The following is a 17338-nucleotide window of genomic DNA, read 5'->3' as shown; positions in this document are numbered from 1 at the left end:
AGGCGTGAAGGATGGTGCCAGACGCTTTAGAGTTTTGTTTCAGTTGTCATGAAGCTAGGTTGTGGACTCCAGATGTGAGATGTGGTGCCATGGAGGATTTTCTAACACACGTGGTCACACGTGGCTATTTCAAGTGGCCCTTCTGCGCCAAGTAGCCTTTGAAAAATATCTTGGGTCAGAAGCTAAAGCCCCTAGCGCTGTTGGAATTTCAGAAGGCTGCACCTTTTCAAATGCGTCAGCTCTTCAGACACAAACATCTGCGAGAACAAACTTACTAAGGAAAAGGTTTACTTTGGGTTTCAATCCTGGTCACTTGGCCCTGTTGCTTTGGACCAGTGGTGAGGCTGCATATTGTGTTGGGAGGTCATGGCGGCCAAGACTTCACAAGTTCTTCAAAGCCCAACAACCCAACTTCCTCCCACTCACAGACTAGGGATCCAGCCTTAAACACATGGGCCTTTGAGACGCTTACCTGAACCACAGCATTTGTTGTCTTATTGTCCATTTTATGGCCACTGCCTCTAAGAATCACAAGGGGAATGAGGACTTTCTAGAGGTGGATCTTCAGAGGCTCTTCACCCTGCTCTGGACCATTCCCCAGCATCTCATAGGAGTGTGGCATGGCTTCGAGGATGCTGTAAACATCATTAGGAGGTTAACTGGAAGAATGCTCCTGTTTCCCTCCAAGGACACCGAGGCCAATGTCTGCAGTTGAAGCTTCCTTCTGTTTCTGTAGACTCCAAGACACTAACTGACCGGAAGTCACAGACTCCTAGGGCTTTGTGTAGGATTTGTCAAGGAATGAATTGCATGAATTATGTGACAGTTTTTTGCCTTATACAAAACAGGAAGCAGCTAATGTCAAAAGTAGGTTCCAAATGGGGAAACAGGTATCAGCAGAGTAAAGGGAGGGCAAACATGTTTAAAACACCAATGAGAATAATGTCTAGTGCAGGGGTGATTATGATGTGAGCTCCACGGGGAAGCTGCGACTACAGATGTTTCGTGAGGTAAGGAGAGGCACTGAATCTCACACCATCTCTTCTGCCACATTGCTGCTGAGAGGTCTCCTCAGCAGTTTGAAAGATTAAATATGGATCCAGTTGATTCCAGTATTGATAGGTTTAAAAAGTGGGAGTTGGCATGAAGTTCTGCCAGGCGCTCCTGAAAGTGCTATGACTTCAGAATTCTGACGTCCCTGTAGTATTTAACTGGGACTGGGGTCAGGCGCAGGAATACACACCTAGTTCCAGCCTGTCGGGTAGTTCTGCTGTAATGGTCTTGGAAGAGCGTTGCACTAGGCAAGGAAGCGAAGAAGCCCTGCATGGAAAGAGGCAGGATATCTGTGAATTGGTTAGAGTTAACCAAGGGCTATTGGGGCTTCCCACAGGAGTGCTGAGTGACAGTACGAGTTCAGTGGCTCCCACGTCTTTAGAAGCTCACCTGTCTGACCCTCGCAGATGTTCACACCCGGTAGCCATGGTCATCCGTCTGTGTGTCCTCAGTGTTCAGGAAATCTTAAGATCAAGAAGCTCATTTTGCTCTAGGGTCCAACACTCACTCTAGACTGCAGAGAGGCAGCTCCTTGAGTGTATCCATCTCATGCACTCTCCGTCCCCCCAGCATGTTGGTGGTGCTGTGACTTGAGTCCAAGAGAGGCTCGGGCATCTTTGTGAGGGAGCATACCCACCCGGGTGTATATGGCAGTGGGGTTGGGTCTGTGTGGGGCCACTTTCTTCTTTGCTTTCAGCCACTGTTGGCATCCGTCGCAGTGGAACTCAATGAGCAGAGAGGCTGATGTGTGGGCCATCTGAGGTTATCTGCTGAAGTACATGTGTGTAAGTATAATGGATTGTTCCAATGGGACAGAAAATAAAGGAGACCGCAAGAGTCCTCAAGCGGAGCCCATTGTTGCCTCTGTGCTGGAGGATATCGTGGTTTGCTGCCATCATCCTAGAAATCATGACTGACATGAGATGGACAACCAGCTAGGCCCTTGAGGTTAATAGTATGGAGAGACTAGAGACCCAGAGAACTCATCATGACATAGCCGAACCTGTGGCTGCAAACCACTCATCTGTTTAATCTGCCAGATGCTAATAGACTCTAGAACATCCCAAGTCAAAACATTTCACTTTTGCCTTATTTCTTCGTTAGTCTAATTCCCGCTGACCTTGCCTCACTGGCTGCAACAGTTTAGGAACATTGTAGCAGGGGAGCTGTTTCAATAAGCCTTGTCAGGGAGGTTTTAAAGAAAGGCTGGCAGAGCACAGGCAGCTTGTGCACTCAGTGACACTGGGGCGTGGCACCGCCAGGAAGGGAGGCTTTGGGAAGGTGGCCGAGTTGATGAAATGTGGGGACGTCTGTATCATTTGTTATCCGGAGTTTTACTGCCCATTTATTAGGTGGGGAGAATTTAGCGGTGGGCCATGTGGGCTAGCCTCAGGAAATGGGGCTGGAGGGTAATGGCTGCATGCAAACCTTCATCTCAAACTCATATGCCTTGTAGGTAAAGAGGTCCCGTTCCTTGGAGAAGTTCTTTGCCCCTACTCTGAAAACCATGCACAACTGTAGCAGTGAAGAAGATAGCTCACAGGATGGGAAAATCTTTTCACAAAGGATGTCTGTGAAAGGGACTGTTCAGAATAGAGAGAGAGCTCAAAGGGCTGGAGAGAGGGCTCAGGCAGTGGTCAAGAGCATTAGCTGCTCTTTCAGGGGGACCCAGTTTGTAGTTCCCAGCACCCACACGTGCACAAACACAGGCAGAACACCCATACACAAGTAATAATGAAATTCAAAACCAGATACTCTTGGTTATTGCACAACTCGGAGGACCCATAGGACATATTGCATCAGATAATGGGTACGCTTTAAAGGGTATGTGACTCTCAATAGAACCACTGTAAAATTTAAAGATTTACAATACAACCTGTTCGGTTATTCTGCCTGTATTGGAATGTTCTGTGTCTATGCACTTGTTTATATTACAATATTTTGCTGAGTAATGGCACCTCGATTCGCAACCTTATTGGTGGCGTCAGTAGGTCATTCCCAGCTCGGAGCATTCTCGGCTGAGCGCTGTGCTGCTGTCGTAGTCTCAAGAAAAGTGGATGGTCTGGCATTGCTGTTTATTTCCCAACTAGTATCGGCTGTCTCGATGGTAAAGAGATTGTCGCCATGCATGTTGAACACTGAGATCTCTATAGAGGATGCTTGTTGTGTGTGCGTGTACATGTGTTTGCACTTGCATACATATGGGGCCAGTTGTGGGCTGTGGATGAGGAGAGGAGGAAGACGGACTTAGAGATGGAGTTTGTCAACAGGGCAGAATCACAGGTGGCCACAGGACCATGAGTTTTGTTTTGGGTCAAGCTCAGGCAATGTTGTTGGCTCCCTGTGGTTGCACGTATTGAGGCTTATTAAGGCACCCTTTCGAAGGTGTGTGTGTTGAGACAGAGTGCCACTGTGTGTCCCTGACTGTCCTGGCACTTACTGGGTAGTCTTTGAACTCTCAGAAATCCATTTGCCTCTGCCTCCCGAGTGCTGGCATTAAAGGCAAACACCACCATGCCCAGCTAAATGGCAGTTCTTAAAGAGGTGTGCGAGAGGGTTTTCATGGTGCCAAGTTTGATTGGAATTGAGAGGAGGGAGGGCACACGGCAAGCAAAGGTTTTACCTACAGGTGTGCTTGGTGCTTCACCCTTTGGCCTGCAGGATCTGTTTACTGGCAAACTTCTCTCCTGCCAGTGACCCGCTCTATCACCCCCCTCTGAGGGGCACAGATACTGAGTCAGGCCTGGGTGGCATTCCAGCTTTTCTTTTATCCGGAGTGTATGACCATGGGTATGTTGTTAAGCCACTTTGGTCTTCATTTCCCCCTAAATGAAACCAGCCATAGAGTCTGCCTCACCACAAGACTCAGGAGATAAATGTGCTTGTACTGAACCTCTGCCACACTTAGCTCCAAGGAGACACTTGTGGATGCTTCCTGCGCCTGAGTTCTCACTCCAGGCACAGTGGGCTGCTCTCTTCTCTGCATCCTCGGCTTGGGCCTTATCTTCCCTTAGTCCCTGACAATCTCCCATAAAGCCAAGGCTGAAGTTAAGATAGCCTGAGTAGTAAAGTCAGTCCAAGGAGTCTGTTTTAGGGAAGAAAGCGTGTGTGTGAGGATTTAAGCTCCAGTCACACTTCTGCTTCTGCAGCTGCTGGGCGCTGAGCTGCCGAGGGTGGGTGGGCGGGCGTAGCTGGGGTGGACTGGAGGTGGACTGGAGCAGTCCTCAGCCAGCCTGGTTTTCTCACACACGTGGCTCTGTGCCCACTCTAGTTCAAAAGCTGAGGGCCAGTCCCAAGCCAGGGCAGCACGCCCACCAGCTCTCCTCATCGGATTGCTGGGAACCGAGACTTAAGACCACATCCACCCCCTCCCAGGGTCGACATGGCTGGAGCTGCACACTGTGAGGCCCACAGAAAGCTGCTGAGGTGGACTTAGGCGTTCCTTCTGAGACGCCAGTTTCTTCAAACTGTCCTGGAGGCTCATTCTTCTTAAAGGGGAAAAAAAAACCCCAAAGACCCAAACTGCCAGCATGGGAGCAGCGCTTCCCTTCTCCCATCCAGGCAGAGAACACAGGAAAGTGGGCTTGTCGTTGTGCTTGTGTTTTGTGTAGTGGGTGTGCAGATGTGTGGCTGCAGGAATGTTATCCAGTCCATTAAGCTGCAGCCACGGCTAGTGCCCCAGCGCTCTGGTGTGCACTAGAGGCTCATTTCTGGACCTTTGAAGTGGCCGCCAGCCTTTCATCTTCCCTCATTTTCACTTAATGACAGCCCAGCCTTTGATCAGCCCAGTTCTTGTCTGTCTTTGGCTTCAGGCTTAGTCACTTGGAGGTAAGAGGAGACCTTAAATAGGCCTGAAAGTGCCCGGCTTTTATGAGCACAATGACTGCTTAGCCTCCATATCTTAAGCAAATAAATACACGGAAGGGGAGCTGGCCCTTCCTGGCCCCTTGGTGATAACGTTCGCTCACCGGCAGTGTAAACTGAAAAAGAGGCCTGAGTGTGGAGAGAAACCAAGAGTCAACTGCATCTTGCCACCCCCAGCCCCCAGCCCCCAGCCCCCAGCCCAGTTTCAAGTTGCAGTTGCTTCCAGACTGTCTGGGAGCACACTGTGCTCAGTGTCTCTTTTCCCATGGTAGACTTTTTAGTTTATCAGTTCTCCTCTATGAGACTCATCTTCTATATAATGATTGTAAACGTTGAATTAATGTTAAGATCTTGGGAATAATCTCTATCCCATCAAAAGCAAGAACAAAAACATGCATTTCTGTGATGGAGCATGCCCGAGCATGTGTGAAGCCCACACTTGTTCCCAGTCTTGAATCACCAAATCACAAGTTCATGTGATTTTCGATTGAGCCCTGCACCGTTATGTTTCAGCGGTGTGTGCATGGCGTGTGTGCGAGTGTGTGAACGTGTGCCTGTGTAGTCTTTCTCTTCCTCAACTTTTATATTGGTTCTAGGGGCTGAACTTGGGCAGTGAGGCATCTTTCCCCACTGAGTCATCTCACTGCTATACAATTATTTTAAGTTTTTATTTATTATTGTGTCTATGTGTATAAGATGGGTGTGGCGGGGGATGGCATGTGTGTGAAGGTCAGAGGACATCTTTGTGGAGTTGGTTCTCTCCTTCCGTGGGATCTGAGGATTAAGCTCAGACCATTAGGCTTTCCTGTCAACTGCTGTTGTACACTGAGCTACTACCAGCCCCTTAGTTCTTAATCAGGAATAAATATTTATTCTCATTCATGTGTAGAATTGGTTGTCTACCCCTCATATAAATCTTCATTAAGCATCTTAATGCTTCAACCAGCTAGCAAGCATACTCTTATGTCTTTAGTTTTAAATTTTATTTAAGACCTAGGGCCTTGCTGTGTAGCACAGGCTGGCGCTGCCCTTACTCTGTGGTCCAGGCTGACTGTGAACTGCAACAGTCCTTTTGCCACAGCTCCTAAAAAGTGCTGAGGACCAAGCAAGAGCCATTCCAGGTCACTGGGAAACCGTAACACAGCCCCACGACTGAAGCCAGGGCTGGCTGGGGCAGGGCTCAGAGGTAGAGCATTTGCCTTCCGTGCACGGGCCTGGCAGTCTCCAACACCCCAGAACCATGACAATAAGTTAATAAAAATAAAGACAAAATGGGGTTTGGTATATCTGTGTGGTGACTCTTGCTCTCCTCTTTCCTCTTCCCTCTTCATTGTGTGTGTGTGTGTGTGTGTGTGTGTTAGGGCTGGAATCCAGGGCCTCACCATGCTAAGAGAGCATTCTGCCACCAGCTCCACCCCAACCCTCTTGCTTTTGCTCTGGCCATCAAAAAGAAGTGAATTCTCTGTTGCAGCCACCCTGATCCTGTCTTCTGCCTTTATGCATTCAGTTGTCCTTGCCTGGGATGCCTGGACACACTCCCATCTCCAACGATGCTGACTCTGTTGTTACTTCTCAGAGCTGGAGTTGCTGCCTCTAGCTGGCGTCCACAGCCCTCTCTCCCTTCCTTTCCTTAGTCCTTTTCTTCATATCACTGTTTCAGAGCCCTGCTCACTACAGTTCTTAAGCTAGGATATTAGTTTTCAGTGTTTCCTTGATGGAATCCATCCCCTGACCAAAAGCAAGTTTATTTATACTGTGGCTTACAGTTCTAAAGGGGGCAGTTATGATGAGGAAGGTGGGGAAATTGGAGTGTGAGGTTGGCCTGGCAGTCAGGAAACAGAGATCCAATTTCACTCACACACAGGAAGTGAGGTCGGGCTATAAAAACTTCAAAGCCCATCCCTGATGAGTACTTCCTCCAGTGAGGCTCCTCCTCAAAAACATTGCCACCAGCTAGGGACCAAGTGTTCAAACACAGGAGCCCATGGTGGGGACACTTCACATTCAAATCACAACATGTGATAACCCTTAAGGTGCTTGTGGAAAGGAGAGCTCTTGGGTTCTCAGTGATTTTGCCCCCTGCCTTGAGATGTGATGTATATGGTTTGAACTTACCCCATTTCAGAAAGGCGGGGTGACCTTGTGGGAACTTCCTGCCCAAGGTAGAGGGCAAGGATGGGGAGGGTGAGATCAGTACCCATCACTCATTTGCCTGAGCTCTATAGACCGCTTATTCAGCAGACAGTCACGACCACCCGCTGTATTCCAGATGGTGGTGTGTAAACCAGCCTCAGCTTGTGCCGGGCCATCATCTCTCCGTATCTGGGGGACTGCAGTTTTAGGACTACTCGGATGGCATCAGTTCCGGGTGGCAGTGCCAGCACGGTGCTATGAGAATGGCTGGCCTGGTGTTTCCTTTGCGGAGTTTCTGTTTGTATTCAGTATTCACGGTCTCTGAAAAAATGTTTTAGATCCATACTTGGTTGAATGTGGGACATGGCTAATGAGGGTAGAGGGCTGCTGTGCGTTCTTCTTTGTTGTCTCTTGATGTCACATCCCGGTCAGATTTGCACTGGGTAGTATGCAGGAGTGCCGTGTCCAGGTAGCCGCAGCCTCCTGCATCGCCACAGAAGGCACTCGAAACATAGTCTTGGTGGATCAATAAGGATAGGGGCACAGCCCCTTCTCTTAGTAGGAAAAAGAAGTTGCAGGTTTGTTTAAGGTTGACCTTTTTGTCTGTTTGGTTTTGGTAAGGGTGTGGGCTGCGGGTACCACCCTCACCACAGGGTCTGCTCTGATCCAGTGTGGGACGAGCTTGTGGCAGGTGATGCTGCTGCAGCGCAGTTGGGGGTTATCAGTGTCACCTCTGTGGAGTTCTTGTCAGAGGTATTTAACTGGAACCTAATCATGAGGAGGTGACCAGACCAAAATACAACATGTCATAGAAGAAGAAAAAAATATTTTTTTTTCCTTAAGTGAAACAAGACTAAAAAGTCAGGACAGTTGCATTGAGCAGTGTGTGACCGTGCCACCATGAAGGAGCAGCTCATTTGGGGACCTTTGCGTGTGAGTTGGTGTTAGGTGGTGGCAGTCAGTGGGTTGTGCTGGACTCTGATGGTGCCATGGCTGTGCAGGAGAGCATCGCTGGTGTTTAGACTATTCTTCTCTCAGGCCTTAGCAGGGTATTAGCTTTGGCCACGTCAATGTCACAGAGTTTCTTCTCGGCCTGTTTGATCTGGTGCTTGTTGGCCTTGACATCCACAATGAACATGAGTGTGTTGTCCTCTATCTTCTTCATGGCTGACTCGGTGGTCAGGGGAAATTTGATGATGGCACAGTGGTCCAGCTTGTTTCTCCTGGGGGCACTTTCCAGGGTATTTGGACTTCAGGGTCTTGGGCCACCGGAAGGTGGGTGACTGCGGAGCCTTTCAGCCCTGCCTTCCTAGCTTTCAAGGCCTTCGCTTTGGCTTCGGCTTTGGGAGGGGCAGGAGCTTCCTTCTTCGCTTTCGGCGCCATCTTGGAGAAGAGGCTCTTGACTGCTTTTGGTGAAGCATTTAGTGATGTAGGACTAAGTACTTCCAAGTTACTTCCAGAGATTATAGCAATTATTTCTAGAGGGAAACATTTTAACATCTAGGCAAAGTCAGTGGCAGCCTGGGAAGTAACCCTGAGGAGTGACGAGTGGGATTATGTGTAATTGGCTTCTGCACAGCAAAAGAGCCCATCAGCAGAGCAAAGGACAGCTGACAGAATGGAGGAGGGGGATATTTGCATATTTGCCAGCTATCCCCCAGGCAGGGGATTAACCTCTAGACCACGTAAAGAATTGCCATCAAACCCCCAAAACTTCAAGCAATAAATGGCCTTCAGTGAGCTGAACAGATATTCTTAAAAGGAGAAACATGAATGCCCAATTTAAGCATCTTCAACACTGCTAGAGAAATATGGATTGGAACTACTCTGAGATCCTGTCTCATCCTAGTCAGGATGGCTAAAAACCAAGAAAACAAATCACAACAAATGCTGGAGAGGATATAGGGAAAAGGAGCTGTATTGAGTGTTGGTGGGAGTACAAACTTGCAACCACTGTGGGAATCAGTGTGGAGGTTTCCCCCAAAATAGAGCTGCCATGTGACCGAGCTGTACTTTTCCATGGGCATATACCCAAGGAACTTTAAGTCCTGTTACAGAGATGCTTATATATTCATGTTTATTCATGCTGCTTTATTCACAGTGGCCAGGAAATGAAGTCAGCCTAGAGCCCGTCAATAGATGGACTAGATACAGGACATGCGGGGAATACATGTGGTAGAATTTTATTCAGCAGTAGAAAGAAATGAAATTTGCATGCCTGAGATAGATCTGGAGATGACTGTTAAATGAAATAACTTGTTCTGAAAAAAATCAGCATTCCGTGTTTTCCCACATGTGGGCTTTTAGATTGTTATATATGTGTGTATGTTGTGAGTACAGTCATGACACTAGAAAGGAGACTATAAGGGGGTGTTGGAGAGGAAAAGAGATTAGCATTGGTGGGATTGGATAAAGAGGGGAGATGACATCCCTGAATAGGATTTCAGAGAGATTCTGGGATCCTGAAGTCCTTTCCAAAGGCGCATTCTCCACTGATATGCAGAGATCCCTTTAGGCTTTACTTGCCAGAGGTTCCACCCCTCAAACAGTGTCATACTGGGGGCCAGTCTTTAAACCCATGAACCTTTGGGGGCAAACCCTGTCTTGTTGACCTGAACCCACATTTCTGGGCCTGTGGGTTCACATTGCCCTTGCCTCGGGTGTGGAGAATTCCTAGAAAGTCAGGGAGCTGTCCCCAGGTCATGCCGCTGGCTCTGTAGATCATTTAGAGTGCTCATTATCCCCTGCTTCTGGTCTCTGTGTCCCTGGCCTTCTCTGTTAGTTGGAAGGAGCAGCCAGGAAAGCAGGAAGTGAGTGTTGTCAGCTGGCTCTTTGGTGCCATGCTCTTGTCCTAGAAGTAGCTGTGTCAAGTGACGGCAAGTAGGCTGTGTCGTAGACTCTCTGTGGTGGGCAGGGAGGCTTTCTTCAAGCTCTCAGATTCGAATGGTAAATGAGGAAGGGAGGCGTGAAGTGACCACTGTGAGCACACTTTTCCATTTCAGAGCCTACTGTGTACAGGTCCCCATCCTCGGCCACAATGAATGAGAAGCCCAGTGCCTCACAGAGGCAGCCTGTCCACCTGTGCAGAGGCACTCAGGTTAGGTACTATTTGGAGGGTTAGCATCCCATCCCAGGGCTTTGGAGGAAGCGAAGTTTGGTTTTCCAGCCTTTCCATTCCCAAGATGCTCTGTATTCCCTCATTGGTCAGTGATGGACTTCAAATTGCCACCATCCTAGGACCTGTGAACCCACCTTAGATGCTAACTAAGCCTGTGTGTGGCAGAGGGCTTGCTGAGCAGCTCTGGGTCATTTAGAGAAACCGAAAAAAAAAAAAAAATAGAGAAGGCCATAGCATTTCCTCTCTGCCTGACCATGGTTTGTCCTGACCTTCAGAAGCTAGCTCTGGTGGGGAAGAGGTCTGAGCAAGGCCTTTGCTGCTTACATTCATCCACCAGCTCTTTCTAAATACTGGGAAGTGGAGTCTGATTCCAAAACTTGCTGCAGATACTTTCTCCCATAGTACCCCCTCCTCTTCCTTCCTCCTCCTCTTCCTCCTCCTCACGCCAGCCTAGATAGAAAAGTTGCTGATGGGCACGGGGCCTCCTCCATTGAGGAGGGCTCAGTGTACTGATCTTGCAGGGCTCTGAGCCACCTTTGTCTTGTTGGCACTGTGGCCATGGCAGGACATGTGACACACTGGGTCCCTGCCAAATGTTCTCAGGTTCAGCTGGACGCCAAAACTGCACGCCTTTGTCAGCATAGAAATGGGCTTGGCCACAGGGGACACTCCATGCCTCACTCTCCTGAGGACCCTCTGCGCAGGGAGGGGAGGACCCAGATAGAGGATGCAGGCCAAGTGAGGATCAGAAAGCAGGGATGCCAGCGGGTGTTCGGTTATTTGAGTCCCGGTTAAGATGTATGAATCCCAAACTCAACTTTAGGGCTAGACTCCAGATTTGTAAAGTGTGGATTGTAACCCCATGAGTGTAGAATCAGGATGGGGCCAGGAAAGTCTAGCAACCATTAAAGGGTTCTGCATGCATGGTGACCCAAAGGGAGGAAAAAGTGTAAGCATGATGAATCTGAGGTGTTTCTGGCCATGCTTATCCATATTGCATCATGTGAGTTCAGCATACAGCATGCATACTCCAGCATGCATACTCCATCACGCCATGCACGGTGCCAGCAACCTCCGGAAAGCACCTTGGCTTGTGTTGCAGATGACTTTGTTATGCTCTCCAGGCTTCTCACTGCACACATCAAGTTTTCTGCCCTTATGATACTAATTATGGAAAACAAAGATTTTTAATATTTTCCTGCCATCATCCCTCTGCATGTATTAGTAAGTATCTCTGCTAGAGATGGCTCACGGTAAGGGGAACACACTGCTGTTTCTCTTGAGGACCAGAGCTCAATTCCTATCACACATATCAGGTGGCTCGCAACCATCTATAAGTCCAGTTGCAAAGGGACCCAATACCCTTTCTGGCTTCCATGGGCACTGCGTGTGTGGGGGGCACAGATGTACATGCCAGCAAAACACCCATACACATAAAGTAAGAATAAACCTTCTTAAAAAAAATCACTATCTCAAGCCAGGCGCAGTGGCCCATGTCTATAATATCACAGCACTCAGGAGACAGAGGCAGGTGGATCTTTGTGAGTTCGAGGCCAGCCTGGTTTACAAAGTGAGTCCAGGACAGCCCAGGTTATACACAGAAACCCTGTCTCAAAAACAAAACAAAACAAACAAACAAAACCAGAAAACAAATAAACAAAAAATCACTGTCTCTTTGCTTTGTGTTGTATTTTATTTTGAAAACTCCTGCTTGAATTATTGAGTTGAGTTTCTTGTAAAATAGTTCAATAAAATTTGACTTAAGGCTGGGTGGTGGTGGCGGCACATGCCTTAAATCGCAGCATTTGGGAGGCAGAGGTAGATAGATCTCTGAGTTGGAGGCCAGCCTGGTCTACAGGAGTAGACCATTGAGTTCCAGGAGGACAGCCAGAACTACACAGAGAAACAAAACAAAACAGCAAAACCAACCAACCAAAAAACCTAGGACAGAATTTCTAGCACTTTCTGAAATGGCCCCAAACAAACATCTTGTACTATGTATTTATACAGAGCAGTGTTCTCAGCATTGACAGATGTATGAAAGATGCTGATGAATATTCAGTCAAGATTTGTTTATTAAATTTAATTGAGATGTACATCCATCTCATTAGTATGCAATTGCAATACATTACTTTCTTTCTTTCTTTCTTTTTTTTTTTGAGACAGGATTTCTCTGTAGAGTCCTGGCTGTCCTGGACTCGATTTGTAGATTAGGCTGGCCTCGAACTCACAGAGATCCACCTGCCTCTGCCTCCCAAGTGCTGGGATTAAAGGTGTGCGCCACCAGGCCTGGCCCTTGCAATACATTTCTTAAAGATTATTATCAATAAATATTTGATTTTTGCTGGAGAGGTGGCTCAGCAGTTAAGAGCACTGGCTGCTCTTCCAGTTCAATTCCCAGCAACCACATGGTGGCTCACAACCACCTGTAGTGGAATCTGATTTCCTTCTTCTGGTGTGCATGAAAAGAGAGCACTCGTATGCATAAACAAACAAATAAATAAATAAATAAATCTTAAATATTTGATTTTTTTTAAATATTTAATTTATGTATGTATATTCTTGGGTCATGTAAAAGTTTCTTGGTCCAGAAGAGTTTGTGAGTGAAAAGTTTTAAAAAGCCCCAAGGCTGCAGAAATGGACTGTTGGTTTATAGCCCTGATTTCTCTTGTAGAGGATCAGAGTTCTGTTTGTAGCACCCAGGCCATGTAACTATAGCTCCAGGGATCTGATGACCTCCTCTAGCCTCCATAAGTATCTGCACTTACTCCTGTTCACACACGCACGCACACACACACACATACACACACACACACACACACACACACACACAGACAGACAAATAAAAATAAATCTTAGCAAGCAAGCGCTGCCCCAGACAGTGTTTCCCGTGGCTGTTACATGGAGAAGCTTACGTGGTAGGAGCTGCTTGGTGGCAGCCACACCGAAGCTGCAGCATTATGCATTTCTGGAGCCGCTGGTACAGGCTGTGGTCTGAGGAGAGGGCAGGAGATGGTTTTACATAGTAGGGACTTGTGGCAGTGTCTGGGTGTGACCATAGCAGTTTTGTAGTCAGCATATTTTAGTACCTTTTGGTAGTCAAAGTGACCTTTATCCTCAGTGTTTAAAAATGACTTGAGTCCAGTAGATGTTGAGAACTATCGGTGTCGTGTGGTTGGGACTTTTTTTTTTTTTTAAGGTTTTTGATGCTCTCTGGCTGTGTTTATGTATCATGTACATGCAGTGCCTGAACAGGCCACAAGAGGGCATCATATCTCTTGGAGCTGGTGTTACAGGTGGTTGTGAACTGCCCAATATGGGTGTTGGGAACTGAACTCTGGAAGAGTAGGAAGTGCTCCTAACCTCAATGCCATCTCTCCCTCCCCTTGTTGAAATCGAACAAAGAATAAACACTGTTGTCACTTATCCTCCGTGGAATTATAGATACTTAAAACCGGGTAAGGCTGTGGATATTGTTTGGTCCTCATGTACCAGCGGTGCTCTGTGGGACCAGGTCACACTGGGAGCTCCTCTATCATTATCTTCTGAGTGGAGTCTGAACCTTTCTCCCCACCTGCAGACACCTCAGCCCCTGGGCTCCCCAGAGCCCTCGTACCTCCATGGTGTTTGGGCTCTGTGCGTCTGGGTTGAGATGCAGTGGGCATCGCTGTGCTTTTCCTGATGCTGCTAGGAGGTCTGCTGTCTTCACAGCCGCCCTGTTTACTCCTCCTGGCCTGTGTGGTCCTTGTGTGAAAGTGGCCTCAGCACCACAGGCTGCCCTCAGCTCAGCCAGGCCACCGGGCTCTCCATGAGATCTGTTGCTAGCTAAATGCTGTTCATACAGGTGGTGGTTTTCCTCACTCTCTGGCCACGCAGGCCCGGCTGGCTGGGCAGTCTCTTCTTGGCTGGGCTCAGCCTCCTGGTTGTCAGGTCTGGCTTTGAGCACTGGGGCTGTGGTTCTGAGGAGCAATGTTTGTTATAACCGGAGGGCTGGAGGACAAGGGCTTGGTCACTGAGTGATAGAAGTGTGGGCCGGACTTGTACTGTGGCAGACGGTATGTCACATCTTTTATCTCTACTGGCTTGGGCCTGCTCACTGAGTTGACCAACAACCCCCTTCAAAAAAAAAAAAAAAAAAAAAAAGTGACCCAGAATGGGAATGGCCACAGTTGAACTGTTCAAAAGGGGCTGAGTTTGCTGCATGCTCTCCCCAGCTGTTCATCCCTGTGACGGGAGACTCGTTATTTAAAAGAAAATAAATGTGCCTCAGCTGCCTGGGCCCCTGCCCCACGCCGCCCTGAGCCTCTGAGAGCGTTGTGCAATGTTGCAGGGCAGATCTTGTACCGGGGTGCCTTCCCTCCCGCCGAGACAGTGACGTCAGCCTGGTCACCACGGCTGTGGTCAGACAGGAGACATGCCAGTACAGCCGAGTGGCTGTTGTGGGGAGCTGTGGTCTGGTGTTTTGACTTTAGGTTCAAGTGTGGGGAAGAGCGATTGGGGGAAGGGAAGGGGAACAGTAAGCTCTGGGGCTAGTTGAAGGTTTTTTTTGTCAAAGGCTAGTGTAGCTGGCCATGGTGGCATGCTCTGTTGTAGTCCCAGAACGGTGAGGCTATGACAGCAAGATGAGGTTGAGGCCAGCCTAGGCCACACGGTGAGACCTCGTCCCAGCCAGCCAGCCAGCCAGCCAGCAGGCTGCTTTGAAAGTTAAGTTCTGTGTTTTGTTGACTGTAAAAGGCGAGAAAGCAGCAGCTGGCTGGTGGCGTGTCTGGGTAGTGTCACTGTGTTCAGAAAATAAAGTCTTAGAATCCTTCACAGGCAGGATTTCGGATGAGGCAGTGTGCTGGCCTCCTCCTGTCCGTCCATTCCAGTGTAACTTTGGTGTGACTGCTCACGCGTGGCAGCATGGGATAGCTTTGTCTTTTTCCTTATCTTTGTACATGGGGCTAGGGATGGTGCCCTGTGTACCTAGGGCAGTGCTTGGCCTCCAGCTCTTTCCTGTCTGTTATTTTTTTCCCCTTAAAATAAATATATGCTGATACTTACGAAGTCTTAGGCCAAGATAAAATTTGCTTATCCTCAATCGGGGGATGATGTTTAAGGCACTGCTGCCGAGGGTGGAAGTAGCAGGTTGGAACCTGTGTGTGTGTGTGTGTGTGCGCGCGCGCGCGTGTGTGTGGGGGGGAGGGTTTCTTCACTAACAGTTCTGGAGATCAATCTCAGGTATGTCCTAGGAAAAGTTGCTCTGCCCCTGCATCCTGCTGAAATCATTCTAACCTGCTCTGCCACATACAAGAGCATAGTAAATGGGCTCTAAAATATAAGCATTGGACAGCTTCCCTTGGTGGTGGGGCGGGGGCGGGGGGGAGGTACAGGTAGCTGGGGGAGGGTTGGGAAAGGTGGACCCAAACATGAGCAAAGGGCCAGACCCCGTCACCACTGAGGATTGTCGCTCCTCCCTCAGCTCTGTGTTTAGGGAGGCGTTAAGGCGTTGGTCTGACTTTCAGAGGACACACTTCCTGTCTGCAGCTCACCTCATCAAGCCATTCTTTTCACCCTGGTCGTCTGTCACCTCATCTGTGTAGCCCGGTGCTGCCCGGGGCTTATGCTCTCATCTGCAGGGGACTCTGCAGTTCCTTCAGAGTCCTTTGTCCCCACTCTATTCCTAAACAATCTCCTGTGGACGTTTCTTCCTCTGTGCTGGCCTCACTGAAGTTCAGCCACTGTGCTTCAAACGGAGCAAACACCCGTCGCTTCCTGCCATAGCCTGGAGTGTGGAGTGGAGTGCTGTCTTCACCCAGCATGTGCAGTGCAGCCACTGAGGGCCTGGCCTCTCTATGGGCACCTTCCCACACGAAGGGGCCCCTGGGTGGCTTCTGTCCTGAGGCTGGGCCGCCCCAGGGCTGCTGTCCTGAATGACTGCTCCTATTTTGGACCCCTTGGAACTTGTTGCTGTGGCAATTGTTTCCATAGCAATGTCTGTTGCCCCAGCAGGCAGCTGATGAAATGGCTCCTGAAACTCTGGGGTCCATGCTGAGCCTGTGTCCTCCCCACTCCTTTGCTCCTGCCAGGAGTGTTGGGAAACACTGGGCAGGGAGTGTGTATAGTGTAGGCCATTCCGCGTGGGTTGGTCTGCAGGGCTAGTGGCTTCCTGGGGTTTCATGGGGTTCTTCGTCTGCTCAGCAGAGTCTAAAAAGAGGCATCTCTGCTTTGTAGAAGAAGCCCAGGAAACGGCTGGGGAAGGAATGAGAGGCCAGGGAAGGAAGAAAACTTGTATCTTCTCAAGGTCTGATAACGAACACTTCTCAACCAAAGGTTAGCAGAAAGGGAGCCAAGGCCCAGCGAAATCAGCCAGCGTCGGTGAGAGAGGTAGACCAGGATAGGACTCCATGAGGAGCGATTCCGTGTAGTATGGAAAGTTCCAGTCTGCCCTGTGGCCAGGGGCCGTACAAGAAATCCTGCTGGGGGTGTATTACAGGTCACTGTATATTTGCAAGTTTATATCTTGCTGTCTAAACTGGCAGAGTTTTTGTTTTTCCTGGTGGATACTCAAAAGGCCTTGCCCTCCCTCCTTCCTGCTAACAAAATCGCGTTTGTTGCCTGTGTGTGAAGCAGATGCCTGTTTGACGGCTGCAAATCAGGGATGGTATGAGAGGAAGTGAGTGGTCATGAGGTGGCTTGTCTTGAGTGCCCCAGTGCCTCCGACAAAGCTGACTTCACGCTAACATGACTCTTGATGGTGATGGTGAAAATAAGATCGGTCAGGCCTCAGAAGCCAATGTGGAGCCGCTCAGCCCTGGGGGGTCTCTGTGTGAAAGAGCTAGCCCCCTCAGGACTTGGAAAGTTGAGAGTTTTCGTGCAAAGTGATTATAACTCTCGTTACAACTTTGAGAAGATGCAAAGCCCTTCGCATCTGAAAGGCCATGCTTGTCTTGATTCACAACCAGACACAAATTTGTCTCTGAGCTCGAAGCCCCCTGACAGTAGCCCAGAAATGCACACCTGTCAAAGTAGACCCCCGACACAGCCCTAAAGTGTGAAACATATTTTGAGAGTTACAGCTTGGGGCTCGAGAGGTGGCTCAATGGTTAAGAGCGCTTGATGCCCTTCCAGAGAGCCTGGCTTCCGTTCCCAGCTCCCATGTTGGGCAGCTCACACCTGCCCATAACTCCA

The 17338-nt window shown here is 48.9% G+C and overlaps 1 protein-coding gene across 3 annotated transcripts in view; it reads left to right on the top strand.

Moving 5' to 3' along the window:
* The window catches only part of Vgll4 (vestigial like family member 4), a 114017-nt gene that overhangs the window by 64869 nt on the left and 31810 nt on the right, over positions 1–17338 (top strand). The window lies entirely within an intron of this gene.

Source organism: Meriones unguiculatus, chromosome 5 (genome assembly GCF_030254825.1).
Source record: "Meriones unguiculatus strain TT.TT164.6M chromosome 5, Bangor_MerUng_6.1, whole genome shotgun sequence".
Taxonomy (NCBI): domain Eukaryota; kingdom Metazoa; phylum Chordata; class Mammalia; order Rodentia; family Muridae; genus Meriones; species Meriones unguiculatus.
Note: the sequence above shows the minus strand (reverse complement) of the source record. Positions and strands in the feature narration are given on the sequence as shown.